The 19,181-nt window shown below is 37.8% G+C and overlaps 1 protein-coding gene across 1 annotated transcript in view; it reads left to right on the top strand.

The window, feature by feature from the left end:
* PCED1B (PC-esterase domain containing 1B) overlaps window positions 1-14,090 on the top strand; it is a 276,290-nt gene extending 262,200 nt beyond the window's left edge. The window contains exon 5 of the transcript XR_013763781.1: window positions 14,076-14,090. The gene's annotated coding sequence lies outside the window, so the exon portion shown is untranslated. The remainder of the gene's footprint in view (window positions 1-14,075) is intronic.
* The last annotated feature ends 5,091 nt before the right edge of the window (window positions 14,091-19,181 follow it).

The following is a 19,181-nucleotide window of genomic DNA, read 5'->3' on the forward strand; positions in this document are numbered from 1 at the left end:
GGATCTACTTTTTCTTCTATAAGGTGCAGGGTCTCTGGTCTGATTTCGAGGTCCTTGATCCATTGTGAGTTGATTTTTTGTGCAGGGTGAGAGATAGGGGTTTATTTTCATTCTGTTGCATATGGATTTCCAGTTTTCCCAGCACCATTTGTTGAAGAGGCTATCTTTTCTCCATTGCATATTTTTGGCCCCTTTGTCTAGTATGAGAAAATTGTATTTATTTGGGTTTGTGTCCGTGTCCTCTATTCTGTACCATTGATCTACCTGTCTATTTTGGTGCCAATACCATGCTGTTTTTGTTACTTGCTTTGTAGTATAGTTGAGGTTCTGGTATTGCGATACCCCCTGTTTCACTCTTCCTGCTAAGGATTGCGTTAGCTATTCTGGGTTTCTTATTCTTCGGGATGAATTTCATGATTGCTTGCTCTATTTCTGTAAGGTATATCATTGGGATTTTAATTGGAATTGCATTGAATCTGTATAGCATTTTTGGTAGTATGGCCATTTTGGACAATATTAATTCTACCATACAAGTTCTTAGTTATTTCATTTCACCAAGCTTTCACATTGTCCATGGAGCTGTGTCCATCTCATCCAACAGAACCTTTCTGGCTCTTCCAATTCATGGTCAGCTCTTCTTCCTCTGGACTATGCCATCTCTCTGACACTAAAGAGCACATGCTCACAACTTGCAAAGTGCCTCTCTCATAATGAATGAGCATGCCATATTATCACATGGACCTGTATTGGTTTCTTTCCTTTATTCTCTACTTTTAAATTGTGCTCTTTGGAAGCCCGTGAGAACAAAAAAAAATGGTTTCATTGAAGAATTCTGCCAAATATTTAAAAAGAATTAACATCAATTCAACACAATCTTTTGTGAAAAATAGAAGGAAATGACTTGACAAGTCACTGAATAAAGCTAATATTAACTGATATGCAAATCAAATAAAGACATGCAAAGAGGAAAAAAAAAAAAAAAAAACCCACAGACTAACCCCCCATGAGTATAGATGTAAAAATTTCTAACAAAATATTAGCAGGTAGAATTCAACAACATATAAAAAGAATTCTATACCATATCCAAGTGGGTTTACTTCAGAGAGGCAAGGATGGTTCAATATTCAAAAATTCAGGGATGTGATCTTACCATATTAACAGACTAAAGAAGAAAAACTACTTGATTTTATCAATAGATAAAAAGCATTTGAGAAAAGTTAGTAATCAGTCATGAGAAAAAATTTAAAAACTAGGAATAGAAGAGAGTTTCTAAACTTTAATAAAAATAATCTACAAAAATACCTATAGTTAAAATGATATATTTAATGGCAAAAAAATGAATACTTTCCTCCTAAGAGCAGAAATAAGGCAAGAATATCCACTCTTATCATTGCAATACAACAGTGTTAGAAGTTTTAGAATATGGTAAGGCAAGAAAGGGAAATAAAGTGCATACAGATTGAAAAGGAAAAAAAAATGAAACTGTCCCTCTCTGCAAGAGACATAATGGTCTACACAGAAAACCCCAAGGAATCTATAAAAATAATCTTAGAACTAATAAGCAAGTTCAACAGGTCAAAGAACACAAGATCAACATGCAAAAATCAATTGCATTTCCATATACTGAAACTAACACTTGAAAACTGAAATTTAAAAATCTTAAATAGTAATTGTTCAAAAAAGTGAATTATTTAGGTGTGAATCTACCAATATATATATGGTACTTATATTCTGAAAGCTCATGAAAGAAATCAAAGATGAAAATAGATAGACTGAATTTCTGAATTGAAAGAAGATTCAACATAGTTCAGAAGTTCATTCTTCCAACTTGATACATAGCTAAACATTATTACCCTTATCAAATTCTCAGTAAGTTTTTTTTTTTATAGAAACAGACAGATTTATTCTAAAATCCACATGGAAAGGCAAAGGAACTAGTATAGTTCAGATCTGATTTTTTAAAAATAATAAAGTGAGAGGAATCAGTTCACTTGATCTCAAGTCTTGCTATGTAGTTAAACTAATCAAGGCTGTATGATATTGGCAAAGGAATGAGTACATAGATTAACAGAACAGAATAGAGACCAAATAAATTGGTGCATATAGTTTGGCTACCTGATTTTTGACAAAGGTTCAAAAGCAACTCAATGGAGGAAGGACAGAATTTTGAAAAAATATGCCAAAGCAATTTGATATCCATAAGCAAAAACATTGACCTAATCTCCCATGACATAAAAAGTTAGCTCAAAATAGATCCTAGGTTTAAATGTAGAATTAAAATTATGAAAGAATTATAAGATGGTACAGGAGAAAATCTTTGGGACTTAGGGGTCAGTAAAGAGTTCTTTGACATGACTACACAATAAAAGAAGATATTTCCACACCATAGATCTGAATTTATATCCAAAATATCTAGAACTTTTAAAAATCTCAAAGTAAACATCAACAAACCAATGTTCAATTATAAAATGAGCAAAATACATGAAGAAACATTTAGATAAAGAGGATATACAGATGGCAAACAAGCACACAAAGACATGTTCAACATGATTAGTCATTAGGGTAATTCAAATTGAGGTTATAATGAGATATCACTACATTCCCATTAAAACAGCTAACATAAAATACAATGACAATACCAAATGTTGGTGAAGATATTGAGAATTGAATCTCTCACACATTACTATTGGGATTATAAAATGCTACAATCACTCTGAAAAATAATTTTTCAGTTTCTTAAAAAGTTAAATATGCAATTACCATAAGGTCTGGCAATTGTATTCCTAGCTATTTATCTCAGAGAATGAAAACTTGTATACATGTTTGTTTATAGCATCTTTATTTGTAATAGCCAAAAGCTGGAAACAAATATCCTTTATCTTTAAATATCCTTTATCCTTTAAATATCCTTCAATGGGTAAATGGTTAAACATACTATGGCACTCCCATATCATGCAATACTATTCACCAATAATTTTTTTAGAAGTAGTCCCAACACTCAGGAGACTGAGGTAGAAGGATCACTGAGCCTGGGCAACTTAACAAGACAAAACAAAAAGGTCTACCATATGTCTCCTACCACTCTCAAAACTTTCCTGGTTTTCTGTTATCCCAAATGATAAAGATGTTAATCTATAAAATTTATTTTTCTTACTTAAAGAAGTCTGGTGAAAATCCAAGATACATATCATCAGTTATTAGAGATTAAGTTTCCTTACATTTCTTCCTTCCACCATCCCTAGTATGGGTCTTTCATTCCAATGGTCTAAGTTGCTTACTAAAGCACTCATGTTCTAAGCAGCTGGATAGGGAAAGGGACAAAGAAGGTTTGTCGTCCATTTTTCATTTAGAATAATTCCTGAAAGTCTCGAACACTTTTGGCTTACATGCCATTAGCCAGAACTGATCATGTGGCCATGCCTGCAAGGAATACAGGCAAATGTAGTGTTCTGGTTGGGTGACAATGTGCGTAGTCAAGTTTCTGTTAGTGACAAAGCTAGGTTGTGGGGTCTGAAGGTTATACAATTTGGGGGTGTAGAATATAACTCAATCCTTTTGCTAGCAATTTCTACAAAAACATATAACTGTAATATGACTTTAGGAAGGCCATTTAAGTGAAGGGCCATAGAACTTGGACTTGTTCAGCTCATGGTGAATCAAACCTCTGGGAAGCAAATAGCAATATTTAACACAGTGGTATTTTCAAGGTGATATCATTTTAAAAAGAGGAAATAAGATGTCCCCTCTACCTCTTCATTTCTAATTTATTAAATCAGGAAATTCAAGTTTGAGTTGTTCACCAATAGCAAATAACTTTAGTTCTCTAAGGTTCAGTTTTACCATCTGAAAAACAGAGATTAATCATATCCACTTGACTGGATTCATGTGATGCTCAAATGAAACAATTCTTGTAATTACTTTACAGACCATAAAGCTCTATATCAGTGGAAGGAACTACCATTTTTGTTGCATGAAAATGCTGTCAGAGGTGGGGAAGAGGGAATAAAGGGTCAACTTTGGAAATAACTGCAACATTTGCCAAGTGAATGAGAAAAGAAAGATCTTTGAGCACCTACTATGTGCCAGTTTTTTATATAAATGCCCTTGACAGGCACTCATAAATATGTTTAATGAACCCCGTTTAATCAGAAGAGCAGGTATTTGAAGCTTGCAGTAGTGAAAAATTGCCCAACTTTGTAGAGCTGTCAATGGAAATGGATCACTCTGAGCATCCCAAGTGATGGCATATTTATCACCCCTGTTCTCCCAGAGTTTCTTGGACTTGGCGTAACTCCTGCTGATTTCACATCTAGCTCATAGCAAAGATGAACCACTGTGGCTTCACCAAGTTTACACTGGTTTGCACACAGCCCTCAATCACCACCAGTAAAGCATCACTGTGAAGGGACCAGCTACTGTCTGGTGTCTTGCATTGTCACTTTAATTAAAAACTCAATCCAGCAAGTACTTACTTTTTCCAGATGCTCTAGTGCCTGAGGTAGACAAAGAGGTAATCACCAATAGAATGTGTCAAAGAGGACAAAGTAGTGTAGAGTTCTGTTCTCCAAAACACTGCAATCTTTTGAAGAAGTACTGGTGTATATCCGTGCCCAGCATTAAGTGAAGTGCCAGAAGTCAATGGCAGCTGAAGGATAGCCTACTTGAATGATGAGGAATCAGACCAAGAGTGCTATTTGAGCCTAGAGAATGGAAGGAGCTGAGATGTCTATAAAATTTTTATGAAAGAGGAGATATTTGAGCCAAGCCTTCAAGGTTAGGCTACGAATTATATGGGAGGAGAAAGGAAGGAAGGACAAGATAGGTGCAGTGGCAAAAAGATAACCATGATCAGAAATGTGGAAAGAGGTAGAACAGATTAATATGAGTGATGAGAAGAATGGAAGACTGTGAAAAAAATTGGAGTTAAGATTTAAAAAGAAGTTAGCATTTACTAACAAAGGAATTTGAATAACAGAATGAAGTAGAATTTCTTTCTGTATGAGACTAAACAGAAGGATTTGGGTCTTTTGTTTGTTAGTTTTTTGAAAATTCAATTCAAATTTTCAATATCAAAACTTAAGTTCTTAGTCTTTCCTTTGCTCTCTGTACAGGACCAGTAGAGAAATATGAAATGTTACCAAGACCAAGATTTTCATGACAAAAATCCAACAATCAGAATATATAATTTCCTCAGTTAGGCTTAATAGATACTGATGGCTTAAAACTGTGATTTTTCTCTCTTTTTTTAAAGTTTTTTAGTACCTATTAATGATACAGAATAATTGTGGCACGTTCATATATGCATATAATACACGTTGATCATTTACCCTCTTCCCGCTCCCCTTCTGTTTCCCTTCACTTTCATGTTATCCTTTTTTTCTAGATTCTATATATGGAAGAAAACATATGATATTTTCCTGATTCCAGCTTATTTCATTTAACATGATGATCTCTAGTTCCATTCATATTTTTTTTTTTTTTTTTTTTGGCAAATGACATTATTTCATTCTTCTTTATGGCTGAATAGTTCTCCACTGTGTATATATATATATACCACATTTTGTTTATCTATTAATCTGTTGATGGGCACATATGCTGATTCCATAACTGTGAATTATGCTGCTATAAACATGGGTATGCACGGATCTCTAGAGCATGCTTACTCCTTCAGGAATATACAAAAAGTCATGATTTATCTTGACGGCTTAAATCTTGGTATACATCCAAACAGTAAATTCTTTTTGCCTTCAGTACTTACTTTTTCTCAACATAATTCTCTTTGCATAGAAAAATGCCTTCTAAGGGAACTATTTGCAAAGGGGTTGGACTTTAAAACTGTGCTTCTCTACGTTTCTTTGTAATATTTATCATTCTACTCTTCTATGGCTATGAGGAATTCCAGCAATGCAGGACTCAAAATCCGCCTATTCTTACTCCTAAACTGGAAGCTATAGTACCACCTCTTGATCTGTTACCTTTCATTATTTGTTTACCCAAAGATACCTCTTGGAAATTGTTGGTCTGTTTTTCTTAAGAGAATTAAGCTTTATGCCAACTTTTAGGGAGCAACCAAGTTTGATCCTAATTTCTCCCATAATCTACTGTGGGCTGTACTGTAAGGGACATGTTCCCCATGAAGTCCCCTTTCACACTAATCTGTCCATTGTCTTTCTACTTTTATGAACTACTGCATCCTACTGTGGCATCTAGCCCCCTGCCTCCTGGTACGTGTGCCTATGGATCATCCCTTCCACTCATAGAAGGGTATTTTGATCATTTCAGCTTTAGTTTTGCCTTATATGTGTCATGCTGAAAACTTTTTAACCTACCACAATATTCTCAACAAATATAATCATGTGTATTTTCTTTCATTAATTTTTTTCTTTAAAATATCAAAATCGAAATCATCTGGAATTCATTTCAGGCGTGGTATGAGGTGGGAATCTGACTTCAATTTTTTTATCAGTTTTATTTTTGTACTTCTACCAACAATATAGCCAATTGTTAAGACATGATTCTGTATTATTTAAATACCTGATACTTACAAACATCTGTTCTTCAAGTTCTTCATGATAGAAGTGTAAACTAAGCAAGGTTTTAAAGTTTCTCCTGCATCTTTTACCTTAAGACTATGGTCTTCTATATAGGTAAGGACACTTAGTATGTTGCCCTGACATGAACACATCTACTAATTTAGGGGAAATTATATAGAGTCCCATCTCTAAATTTCATTCCACCACTGGTGTTTGACATTGAATCTTCCCTCCTGTCTGTATACCTCCCCCACAGCTTCCCAGAGACTCTCTTTCCATACCATATCCTGAGAAATAGATTTTCATTGGAAAAAAAAATCAAATTTATCCTTTCAGAATTCTGTGAGTTAATCAACAAACCAATTCAAAATAAAATATCACTTGTTGATGATGGTTTGACAAGTCTCCTTTCAATCATGCATTCCTCTCTCAGTTCACTCCTAAGATAGCATTTATACCCCAATTCAAAGAGGAAAGCATGTTAAGATGTTTCAGTAGTGAGGTCTTCTTGACCCTCAACTAATATTATAGGGCTAATGCCAGACCCACTTGTGTTTCCAGAGGTAGGCTGGGGTGTATAAGTAAAAGGTAGAAGGTGGGAAACTGCTAAACAGTCTGCAGAGGAGGGAACGATGAGTCAGAGTGGGGAAAGCAACATGGTAAAGAGAGCCAGGACCCAGAAAGGGGTTCTACTATAGGGAGAATAACCCCCACACTGAATATTCAGTGGGGAAAAAGGAACCAGAGAGCAGAAAGATTGAACAGGACTTGTCAATAGCTTGTTGTGCAGTGTGCAATGGACCCCTCCTCCTCTGTGCCTTCCATAAAGTCTTTGGTGAAATCTGCATTTGCTTACTAATGTTTTGGTGCCAGTTGATTCTACCTAGAGAATACAAAAAGGTTTAGGTTCTCCGTCAAAAAGAGACAATATACGAAAACAAGTTATTAATATACATGTACTTTGAATGATTCAATTTAATTGGATAAAGGAAGCAAGGCAAAGAAATCTAAAAGTTAGAGGACCGTGTTAATCTACTTTGTTGAGAATGTACTACCCAGGTAACCATGGGAAAGGGGGCTTATTCTGGAAGAATTATCATATTCTGGTCAGGAGCTCGGGCCTCAGCACAAGGCAGATCCAAATTGCAGACTAGGTCTTTCCACTCACCAGTCATGTGACTTTCGTGATCTCATCTATAAAATGGGGACCACAATAGACAAGTGAGACAACATGAGTGCCACGTTCAGCCCAGTGAATCATTCAGTATGGGCAGTCGCCATCTCACGGTCATCAGTCAGCTGTTCTGTGGTCCCTGCAACTGACGCGCTTGGTGTTCCCAGCATCTCCAATTCCTTCTCCTTATTATTACAGACAATTGTCCTTTGTGATTTACCTATAAATAAAGTACCAGATGTGGTACACTAGTTGTGTAATACATATAGTGCTCATAGCATCCCACGAGGTGATTGTTATTGTTTCTATTTTTCAGACAAGGAATCTTAGTCACCATAGAATTAAATGAATTGATCTAAGGATGCATATTTGACTGACTTCATTGCCAATGTTCCTTCCTATCAGTCTGGTCGCAACATTTTAGTGTTAAATGGACCTCTGAGAACATATAATCCAACTCTCTTACATAATAAATGTAAACATGATCTTCTTCAATAAATTCTATTCTCCAACTTATAAGTTATATCCCTACTACAATCTCAAACAATCTCTACTTTCAAGTCAGTTTGTTCTCTTGTCCTCCTCCTGGTCCTTCCTCCCCTCTTAATGGAGGATACGGCACAAGGTGCAGGAGAGGAACAAAAGTCAGAAGAAAATGCTGGATGGAATGACAGGCAGACATAGTGGTCCTGGTAGTTTACACCACATGATGGGTCAGTTGTGGACATTTTATCTTCTTTGTCAAAACCTGGTCAAAAATAGCCAATTCTGACCAAGAAACATGAAGACAAGTTTGCTAAGAAATTCTCGAAAAGGTTTCCTTCCTTCCAAGGAGACACAAGAAACAACCATTCTTCTCCATCTGGATTTTGTCCTGTCTGGATGTATACGGGAACTTGCTTACAGCCTGAGATTGAAACAAGTTCTGAATAGTCAAGGAAAGATAAAAATATGTGTATCCTCAAAGATTTTCTTGAGTCACAAACCAAATAACCCCAGAGCACACCTGACCTTAGACTTGCTGTAAGGAGAGATAGATTTGCTGACTCAAAGTCCATTTGAATCAGTTTCTTTTGGGGGCAGCTAAGAGCATTCTTATATGAAAATGTGGTTTTATGAATGGTGTTGTCCAGGTTTGGAAGAAGGCAAAGGACTTTGATGGAAACATGAGGTCCTTAGAGAACAAACATGAGAAGGAAGTTCCAGAGGGTTACTATATAATGAAATGAGTTACCAATAGAGATTTATTTTCTAGGCCTCTAAAAGTAGGACAGATTCTCATTCTTCTGGTTTATTTCAATTGCTCCTGATGAAAGAGAGAGAAGGACTAGAATGGTTGACCTCTAAAAGGTCCAATTTTGAGAGGTCAAAATATCTGCTTAAATAACACTCAGAAACCTGAACTTTATCTTGTTAATCTTTCAGCAATAGATTTTCTTGAAATAGTGCTTTTTTAAATTTGAGATGCAAAGACAAAAGAAAACAAGACAGGGATAAGTGTATTCCTACTATTATATAACCTAATGCCAGGGAAATATTAAAGTTTTGCTACATATTTAAACACCAAAGTCTGACTTAATGCTCTTCATAAATTTCCACTACAAACTAATTTGGCTCCAAGATAATCTAATCGACTTCATTTCTCTCCTCATATCTTATCCTAGATGGATTATGGCTGAGTTACATAAGCCATTTTCTTTAAAAATTATATTAATAAAAATGTGGAGTCTTCACAGAGTACGTTTTCTTATGTTTTAAGGTACAATCTGTAACTGGGGGAACTTTGACAAATACTAAATTAATTTAATTGAAGTGATGGAGCTCTGGGCTTCCAATAAATAGGGTGAGTAGGATTTTTTTTCCTAGTATAAAGAACTAGTTGCATGACTCATGATTTTGAGCCCCAAGAAAATGATTGGAAAAGGCCTCTGGTGAATCATAAAACAGAACAATCACCAGTGGTCCACAATCTGGAAGTACTAGAGCAGTGTGTTCCCCCAGAACAGGAAGGTGAGAGCCAGGTGAGTAGTTATCCCTGACTTTTAGTAAGTAAGTAATTCCTCAAGAAACAGAAAGTTTTGTTGAAGTATTGTCAACATAGAAATGCAGACTTTTATGAAAACTTTTACATCTTGTTCCTTCATGTGTAGTTACAGGGTTTCTCGTAAGAACTAAGCACTCTACACGGCCCTGGGAACATTAAAAAGAAAAGGCATAGCTCCCATTCTTAAGGAATGAGCAGTTATTAATGTTATGATAGTAATATAAAGCAGTCACAATACAAATAGTGTTGTAATTGAGACATATAAGACAAGTTACGGGGTGGTAGAATGGGGCATTGTTTACTTTGTTCAAGGGAAGTCAAGGAAGACTTTTACAGAGCAGATGACCCTAGAATTGAGTCCTGTGTACTGAGAAGTGTTAGGAGGACTATGAAGAGAGTATTTCAGCCAGAGGGAAGAGTAGTAAAAAAAGGAACTGCATGGAAACGGGGGAAAAGCATGCACAAGGAAAGTGTTTCACTGAGGTACAGCTCAGGATGTATGGGAGATAAGCAGGTAGAGAGCGCAATTTCCAGTGAGAAAGGGCCTCTAATAAATTAAGGAGTTAAAATTATATTCTGTGGGAAATGGAAAGCCATTACCTAGTTTTAAGCTAGAATGTGACATGATAGTGTTTATAGTCGTAGAGAGATAGCCCACTCTGGTGATAGCAATAAGCACAGATTGTATGAAACTGAATCAAGAAGCAAGGGGATCCTTGGAGAGGCAGTCATGGGTTTGGGAGGAAGAGGACATATTACAAAATTGGGCTTCAGCACTGCTCAGCAGCACGTGGCCCAGCATTTGACTCTCCTTGAAGCACTCTTCTCATTTGTTTTCCCTCCTGGATATTAAACTCATAGCTGTCCTTGACCTCACTCACTGCTCATTTTCAATCTCTTTGCTGACTCTCTTCCTTTTCCAGACTTCTAGATGTTAGAGGATACTTAGGCCTGGTCCTAAGCCCTCTTCTCTTCTTTCTCCACTCTCCCTCTCTGGGACATCTCATTCAGTCCCATGGCATTAGGATTCTGTATACGCTGTTAACTCCCAAAATTCTCTCTCTAGATTCAACTTTTCCCCTCAGCTTCAATGTAGTGTGTCCAATGGCATCCTCAACCTCTCAGACTTGACCTCCCCATAGAAAACTCTTGGGTACCACCCCCCACCAGAAATGTCACTCCTTCCCTAATATTTTGTATCTGTCTAAATGGCATGCACCATCATTGACCCAGTTACTTAGAGAAGCAAACAAACCAGAAGCATCATACGTCTGAGTAGAGAAGATTCTTAGTGTTTCTCAATTCAGTGAAGGCTGCCCTTTTGTACAAATCCAGTAGACACCATGTGCATTGCAATCCATGTAAATGGCACTCCTTTTTCTTGTGCAGCACAATTGCACTACAATGCTTCTCTTCATCCTGTTTGTCAGAAAAACTGGAGACTTTCTAAAATGAAATTTCAGGTCCCAATATTTTTCTAAAACGTCTTCTTTCCAACATGACGTTACCTAACAGATTTCAATTGACACTTAACTTATAGCTTCACTTCAGAAAAAACTGAAACTCCTCTAATGGTTGTTAGTCAGTAATTTATACTGAGTTTTGCTAAGGATTATAATATAGGGCTCTGCTTATGTTGGCATTTCAATAAATGCTAAAGGATGAACTCTTAGATCCCAGACCTTAATCTCATTTAGATAATAAGAAATATCTTTTCTTCTTTCCACATAATATTGTTCCTATTTATCACCATTCCACTTCTTTTCTTCCAGGGTCTGCCTCTCCACAACTGCCTTAACTGCCATAGTCTTCTAGAACACAAACATTGAAAATACTGAATTCACAGGCATGAGCAAAAATATACCATCCCATGTAGCTTTTTGACTGGTGATACAGCATTGCTTACTATGTAGCGTTCTGGCTAAGAATCACTCTGACTCAGGTTTGCATCTTAGCTCCAGGGCTAAGGGTAGTTTGTGTGACTTGAGCAAGTTAATCTCTGAGAGAAGTTCTTTCATCTGAAAATAAAATCAAACTCACAGGGTTGTTGTGCAGATTAGATGAGGTTAATATATGCAAAATGCCTAGAATCTAGCAGACACTTAAGAAATGGTGGTGGTTTTGTTGCATTATTATTCTTTTCTCTGCATCATTTGGAATTCTCAGTCTGCCTAATAAATCAGAAGTGGTTTCATCACAGTTATCTTTATAGAACATCTTATCCTGGAACACTTAGATTGAAAAATGGTCAAACTCCAACTATCAAAGTCCAGATTTTGTGATCTGCTTTTAAGAGAAGCCAGGCATTACTCAGGAATTAATCTGAATGTGTTGGTAATAAAATTGCCTCCAATCTGAGAATGAATCTACACAGGAAATAGAAAATTGAGCAAGCATCAAGTGAATTTAGAGGCACATACTGCTCCCAACTATTAAAAACAGTGTGTGTATCCATTTGGGCTCTTTTTCTCCATCCTTCCTAAAGAGCAGGGACAGCACACACTTTAGAGCAGAAAGTGTTCCTCTTCTTGCCAGAACATGGGGAACTCTTCATGGTGAGAATTAGAATTGGCATTTCTGAAAGAAGTTAAAGCTACCTGTGACAGTCATACATCAGGAAGTCCTGAGCAGCTCTGAATCAAAACTTCCATGATTACCTAACATTCCAAAGAAAGTGCCCAGTTTAAAATTATCAGTAGTTTCAATACATCATCCCTCTTTACAAGATGTATTTTCTATCATTCTACCTTGACCCAAACCTTGCTGGGATTTCCAAACCAGACTATACATATGTTTTGCTTCTTGATTCACTCAATAATATCAGGTACAAGAAAATTCAGCTTAGTAGGACTGGTAATTATAGTTGATCCACGAGAAAATGTGCAGAGTTGATCATTCCACTGTTCTCCTGAGGACAGGGGGTACCTAGAGCACTTATAACACGTTGGGGGCTAGAGGGAGAAAAACTGAATGACATTACACATTATAGAGTTTATTCCTCTAGTTTGTGTATCAAATGAAAGCTATTCCTGGTTGTAACAGTGTTAGAAACAGCAATGCATTTGGAGGCTGCCAGTCACTTCTATTTATTCTTTTTTATTATTTTTTTTAGTTGTAGATAGACACAATACCTTTATTTTATTCATTTATTTTTATGTAGTGCTGAGGATCCAACCCAGTGCCTCATACGTGTAAGTCAGGCACTCTACCACTTAGCCACCACCCCAGTCCCCATTTCTGTTTTTTCTTAAAACCATCTTATAAGACTGGATTCCGGAGTTCTTTCTGAGAACATGTACTCCAAAGTATGAAATGGTAGGTGCTCTAGATCTTCACTATTTCAGATCCAGTCAGAGGTTGCTCAGGGACCTCTAGTGATGTCCCAGCCAATTCTCACCAGACTCCACAACTCAGAAAACACCGGGCTTGGGGTTGTAGCAAAGGAAGAAATCTAACAACAGTAACCACAAATAGTTTTAAATCCTTCAAGGAAAACCCCAAATGTCACTTCATTTCTACTCAGTTGAAAAACATAATAACTACTGGTTTGTAAAACCCTACCATGACAGTTAAATTAACATTCTGGGGGAGACATGGCATTTCCCAGTTGTCATGACAACCCTGATGCCTCTCTCAGTTTGCACACTCCTTCAGGTGTTGCATCTAATTTAGGATTTGACTTGGAAGCTGACAAAATGACTCAGAGATCTAGATAGAAAGATGTACCTGTTCTTTCAATTAAGATGACATGCAAATGTAGAAGGATGCTCAGTCACAGGGAAGTGTTCACCTAGGCAGTGGTTTCTATAGAGATGCTATTCCCAAACCAGCACTGCCAAAAATAAGGCTTTACTCATCAAGAAAGACCAAAGGAGGGAGATTCTGTAACCCAGGTGTGAACAGGGCTTCCGTGATCAGAAATTCCGTCATGATGTGTCGAGTTTTCATTAGTGCCCAGCTGAACTGCAAATAATTAAGTGCATTTTTCAACTGAAAGTTGGGATTGGAATTGGTAATTAAGAGGCAAAATTTTGAGAAGAAAGGGCATACAAAGGAATTGTTATGGTTTGGATATGTGGTGTTTCCCAAAAGCTCAGGCGTCAAACAATGCAAGAAAGTTTATTATAAGTGCAATGATTAGATTATAAGAGTTGCAACCTGATCTGTGAATTAATCCACTGATATGGATTAACTGGGTGGCAACTGTAAGCAGGTAAGGTATGGCTGGAGAAGGTAGGTCACTGGGGGCAAGACTTTAAGGTTTATATTTTATCCCTTGTGAGCTTAGTGTTCTCTCTCTCTCTCTCTCTTTCTCCCTTCCTAGTGCCATGTCCTGAGCTGTTTTCCTCTGTCAAGCCCTTCCAACGTGATGTTCTGCCTCATGCCCAGAGCTATGGAGTCAAACAACCATGAGCTGAACCTCTGAAACTGTGAGCCAAAATAAACTTTTCCTCACCTGATCGCTTGGGTCTTTTGGTCACAGCAACAGAAAGCTGACTAAAATGACATCTGGATGGAGGCTTCTTTTCCAGATGAGGAAACTGGATGACCTGGGAAGGAGACAACTAGCTCAAGTCACTGCATTCTTCCCTCCACCCAGCACAGCTGTCAAGTCCTGAACCCCAGCTCATCCCCAGAATGCATCCAAGTTTCAAGACAAATCATTTGCAACCGATACCAAGAAGCAGTTTCCTTGAAAAAGATTTTACTTTTATTCTTTCTGTGTCTAACCTTCAGCTGGTTAGCCAGGTACCTTAGGTTTATTAATTAGGAGTAAAAAATAATACTAGCTGACTGTAATTTCCTCTCACTTAGAAGATTCACTACTTTACCTTTTGGTTTTTTAATAAAAATTATTCTGATAGAATTTTAGATAACAAATAGACTTTCGGTATCTCAGTAAGAAATTTATCTTGGTTTTGAGTGTTCATGTGTTATTTTATTATTATTTCAAAAACAAACATGAAGGTTTTAAGACAATAATAATTCTGTCTAAAGAAGCTCATTTCCTTCACAGGGAACATAATGTTAGTTAGCAATTCAACTAGGTGTAAGCTGACCTTACACCTTTACTAGATATAACTTAGGGCAAGGTTTGATGGAGGCTTTATTTTTGTTGTGGCTGAGATTTAAGATCATATCAAACAGAAAAGGAAGGATTATATATGCGGTAAAAACTGGGAAAAGGAAGGAGAATAAAGGAAAAGGGACACAAAAAGTACCAGGTGCTTGGTACAAATTGAGGTAAGCCCTTTACATACTGCAGAGAATATTTGAAATTTGAGGAGACTAGTCAGCATTGAAACTTCATCATTTGAGGGAAGATCCTCCCACTGCTCCAGGGCTGGTAAGAGAGAGGCCTCTTTCCACTATGGCCTACAAGACTTAAAAGGCCGTTCTCTCCCCTCCCCATCTTCTTGAAGCTTAAACAGTCACATATCTTAGACACAGTCAAGTAGATGCTCACACCCAGGATATGGTACCTGAGGCAGTAGTCTGTTGGTAAACTGGCTTTCTGGGAAAACAAAACCAGTCTTAATTTGTAGGTTTGCCAATTTTCGTGGTAAAAGTAACTCCTACTGTGACTGATTTCCAACTAAAAACTCTTTATTGCTCAGCTTGCAAAACTCCTGCATGTTTAATAGTTGTTTCTCATAAGCAGGTTCAATTCAGCTTCAGGACTTTGTGGAGAGGGGAATGATGCCTGGAGATGGTGGAGCTAAGTGTTCCATGGCATCGTGATAGGGCCAGGCCACAGCAGTAACAGGAACTAGGTCAGTGGTAGAGGAGCCAGTGGGGGTACCCCAGCAACCATTCCTAGTGTTGGCCTTGCTCTCTCTTTTTTCCTTTAGCACCTGCTCATTTTATGACCCTGGTTCTTTCACCTTCCTCAATTCTGTAAGCATCTCAATCACCCCTCAATAATACTTTTTCTGCTTACATTAGGTCACAATTGGTTTCTAATACCTACAACAAAGAGCCATGATATGATCAGTACATGTCCTCATTACCCACCATTAAGTCTCCACGAGCCAAACGCCTGACCCGTTAAGGTGATTGGCTGTTACATCCCATAAGGCTGCGTACTTTGCACCACGGAGGCTGGCAGGCGTGGTGCAACGAGAGAAGAAGAAGGCAGGCAGCAGCTGCGTGAGGAGAGAGGAAGAAGAGAGGCAGCAGCGGTGCGATGAGAGAAGAAGAAGAGAGAAGCAGCAGCGCGAGAGAAAAGAAGGAGAGAGCTGCGCGACGAGAGAGGAAGAAGAAGAAGACGGCAGCGGTGGAGGAGGAAGAAGAACCAGGCACTCGCCTCAGAAGCTCTCCCATAAAAATAAAGACCTTAAAACTTCATCTGAGAGCCGAGTCTTTATTGTACTCGCTGGACGAGATAGTGCCAAGTTTCCTTTCACAAACCAAGACCATCTCTTCTACGTGGCCAGTCCTGATGGCATGCCCTTGCTTTCTGTCTCTGTTAAGCCTCAATTACACTGGAACACAATTTGGGTTAGAAAAATTTTAAGGAAAAAACATAACTTCTTGAAACATTAGACCCAAGTCATCAGTAACTCTAGAAAAAACAGAATAAAATTTGAGATATCCTTTTATAAAAAGAAGTTGAAAAAAAAAGAAAAGTTGATTCCTTTTCATAAGCCTATCTCTGGAGGAATTTCCCTCTTTTACTAAATTCCAGTCCAGAAGCTTCAAGTTTTAACTCAGAAGGAGAACTTGCTGGCATTGATGGGCAGAGGGACCGGTGGAACTGACTAATTCTCCTGGAATTCACCTTCCTCCCCCTTCAGATTCTCCTATGTGAATAATTTCCGCCAAAACATACTGGCTTCCGAGTGCATTCTGCCCTAGCTTTGATATTCCACACAATGTAGACAGAAATTTCCATCTGTGTACTTTAGCACAGCACTGTTAACAAATATGAGTGGATTAAGAAAATGTGAGTAAAGAGTTTGAGGAAGAGAAATAGTTCTACATCAAAGAAATGAGTTCTCATTCTACTGCAGCTAGCTTGTTGTTTATATTGGTCAAAGCTCTTAGTTGAAGACAATGTAATTCATTCTCGTTAGCTGAAAAATAAATTGAAGGAACATTAGAAAGCCCACAGAAGTACTGGAAGGCCTGGAATGGTGGGAACAGCATTTAGACTAAGCTACCAGGTACAGCTCCCAGAACTAGCCCACAGGACTGGCCAGGTAATACAGTAGGTCCTGCTATCAACTCTAGGACTACTAAGACTTACCTGTGATCAGAAGCTGTCCTCCAGGGCTGGGGAGATAGCTTAGTCGATAGAGTGCTTGCCTTGCAAGCACAAGACCCTGGGTTTGATCCCCAGCACCACAAAAAAAAAAAAAAAAAGAAAAGAAAAGAAGCTGTCCTCCATCACTGTCAGTCTCAGAAATGCCCCGCCTTGGCCATTCCCAAATTGCAACCAGATGCCCCAATGATCCCTCTGGTAGCTTGACTCCACATCACATGTTCATGAATTGTTTGGAAGAATCTAAGGCCGGGCTGGGGAGATAGCTCAGTTGGTAGAGTGCTTGCCTTTCAAGCACAAGGCCCTGAGTTCAATCCCCAGCACCGCAAAAAAAAAAAAAAAAAAAAAAAAAAAAGAATCTAAGGCACATATCTGCATCCAGTGGCATAAAATATTACTTTGGGGAGATTCTCAAAAGATTAATAAATAGTATCATGTGAGGAAGACATTTAAAATACATGAGAATGTCCACTCACTCTCACAAATGGAAAGCTTCTAGTATTTGCAGGCATAATTTCATACACACATTGCTTGGGTTCCTCAGTGAGGATCTGTTTTTAAAGCACCTCAACTTTTGTTTTTAGTCAATTCTTTTTTAAATTTTATTTATTTATTCATTTATTTATTTATTTATTTTGGTACTGGGGATTGAACCCAGAGGGCACTTACCCACTGAGCCACATCCCCAGCCCTTTTTTTTTATTTGGTTAAGAGACAGGGTCTCACTGAATTGTCTAGGGACTTTGAACTCAAGTTCCTCCTGCCTCAGTCTCCCGAGCTGCTGGGATTACAGGCATGCACCATAGTGCCTGGCTGTTTTTAGTCAATTCTTAAAGGAAAAAAAAAAAAAAGTGAGAGACTGATGGTCATGGATTATTCTCTACCTTTAACTATTTTATTTCACCATTCACTTTTGAGTAGTAACCAGCATCTTCCCCAGGACATTAATATCATAAATGGCCCCACTCCTCTTCTGAGATTTGTTGCCCAACCTGTGGTGGTGATGGTGGTGGTGGAGGGGGAGGGGTCTGTGTTCCTTCTTCAGGTCCAGTAAATAACAATATCCATGCCGAAAAGGCTACCTGTTCACCAAAATCCACCATCTTCTTTTCTTCCTGGGCCCATAGGGAAACCACAGCTCCTAGGATCCTTAGCAGTTAGCCTGAGCCATCATTAATTTGGGAATCTGTCCTTGAACTTAATCTACTCCAAAAATACATTTAGAACACAGAAATCTTTAATCCTCATTTTGTAAGAATTATACAGGAATTCCTGTAGACAGGAATTCTTTTTATTACATCAAATGTAAATACATGTTTTTACCCTTGGTTGCATCAAATAAAATGCCACACTTCCATTTCTGAATTTTGTAACAGGCTCACTGATTTTATGTGATAGGGCCTCAGCGGTCAAGACTGAAGATTCATGGCTATCGTAGACCAGTTAGTTCACCCAAATTTTGACTAAATGCCCTGATGCATTTCAGCTGTCATGCAAAAATATTCCCTTGGTTACCCTGGGCCATTAGAGGAAAAGCAGGAATGAAATATTGTAAACCCATTACAACTTTTGAGAAAATTTCTTGAAGTTCTCATGCTATTGTTAAGTCAGTGGCATCATTTTTTACCTGCCATGAGTGGCCATCCTTTTCCTATAATAATGTAATCCTTTTCTAGCAATCTTAGCCAGTGAATAGCAAAATATAGAAAAACAGCTGGAAAAATTGCATTATGGTTCTCATCATACTTATGGAAAGAGCTGAACTATTTCCCTTTTGAAGTTGCATTAACTTGGTCAGACTAATGGGATATGCTATTCAATGTGTTGAAAGAGGTAGATTACTGAGTAGACTCAAGTAGACTTTCCCCAAAAGACTTAATGTACCTACAAAAAAAGTGAGCAATTTGCTCCCTTTTTATAAAGAGCAAAGCTCTTTTGAGAACTAATTTCGTCACTTCTGAAAAATGGAAGAAACAAGAGCCATTAGCAATATTCTCTTGATTATACCTGTGTGGATTTCAGAATATATAGCAAAGATGGACAAATACACCCTATCCTCATTTACAAACATGCAAACATGTGTGTGCCTCTTTCCAGATATGTCTGTAGGTGCATATACAAATGTATATACGCAATTCTCATCATTCATGGTAGTTATTTCTACAA

The sequence above is a fragment of the Sciurus vulgaris genome (assembly GCF_902686455.1).
Source record: "Sciurus vulgaris genome assembly, chromosome: 5".
In the NCBI taxonomy this organism is placed as follows: Eukaryota; Metazoa; Chordata; class Mammalia; order Rodentia; family Sciuridae; genus Sciurus; species Sciurus vulgaris.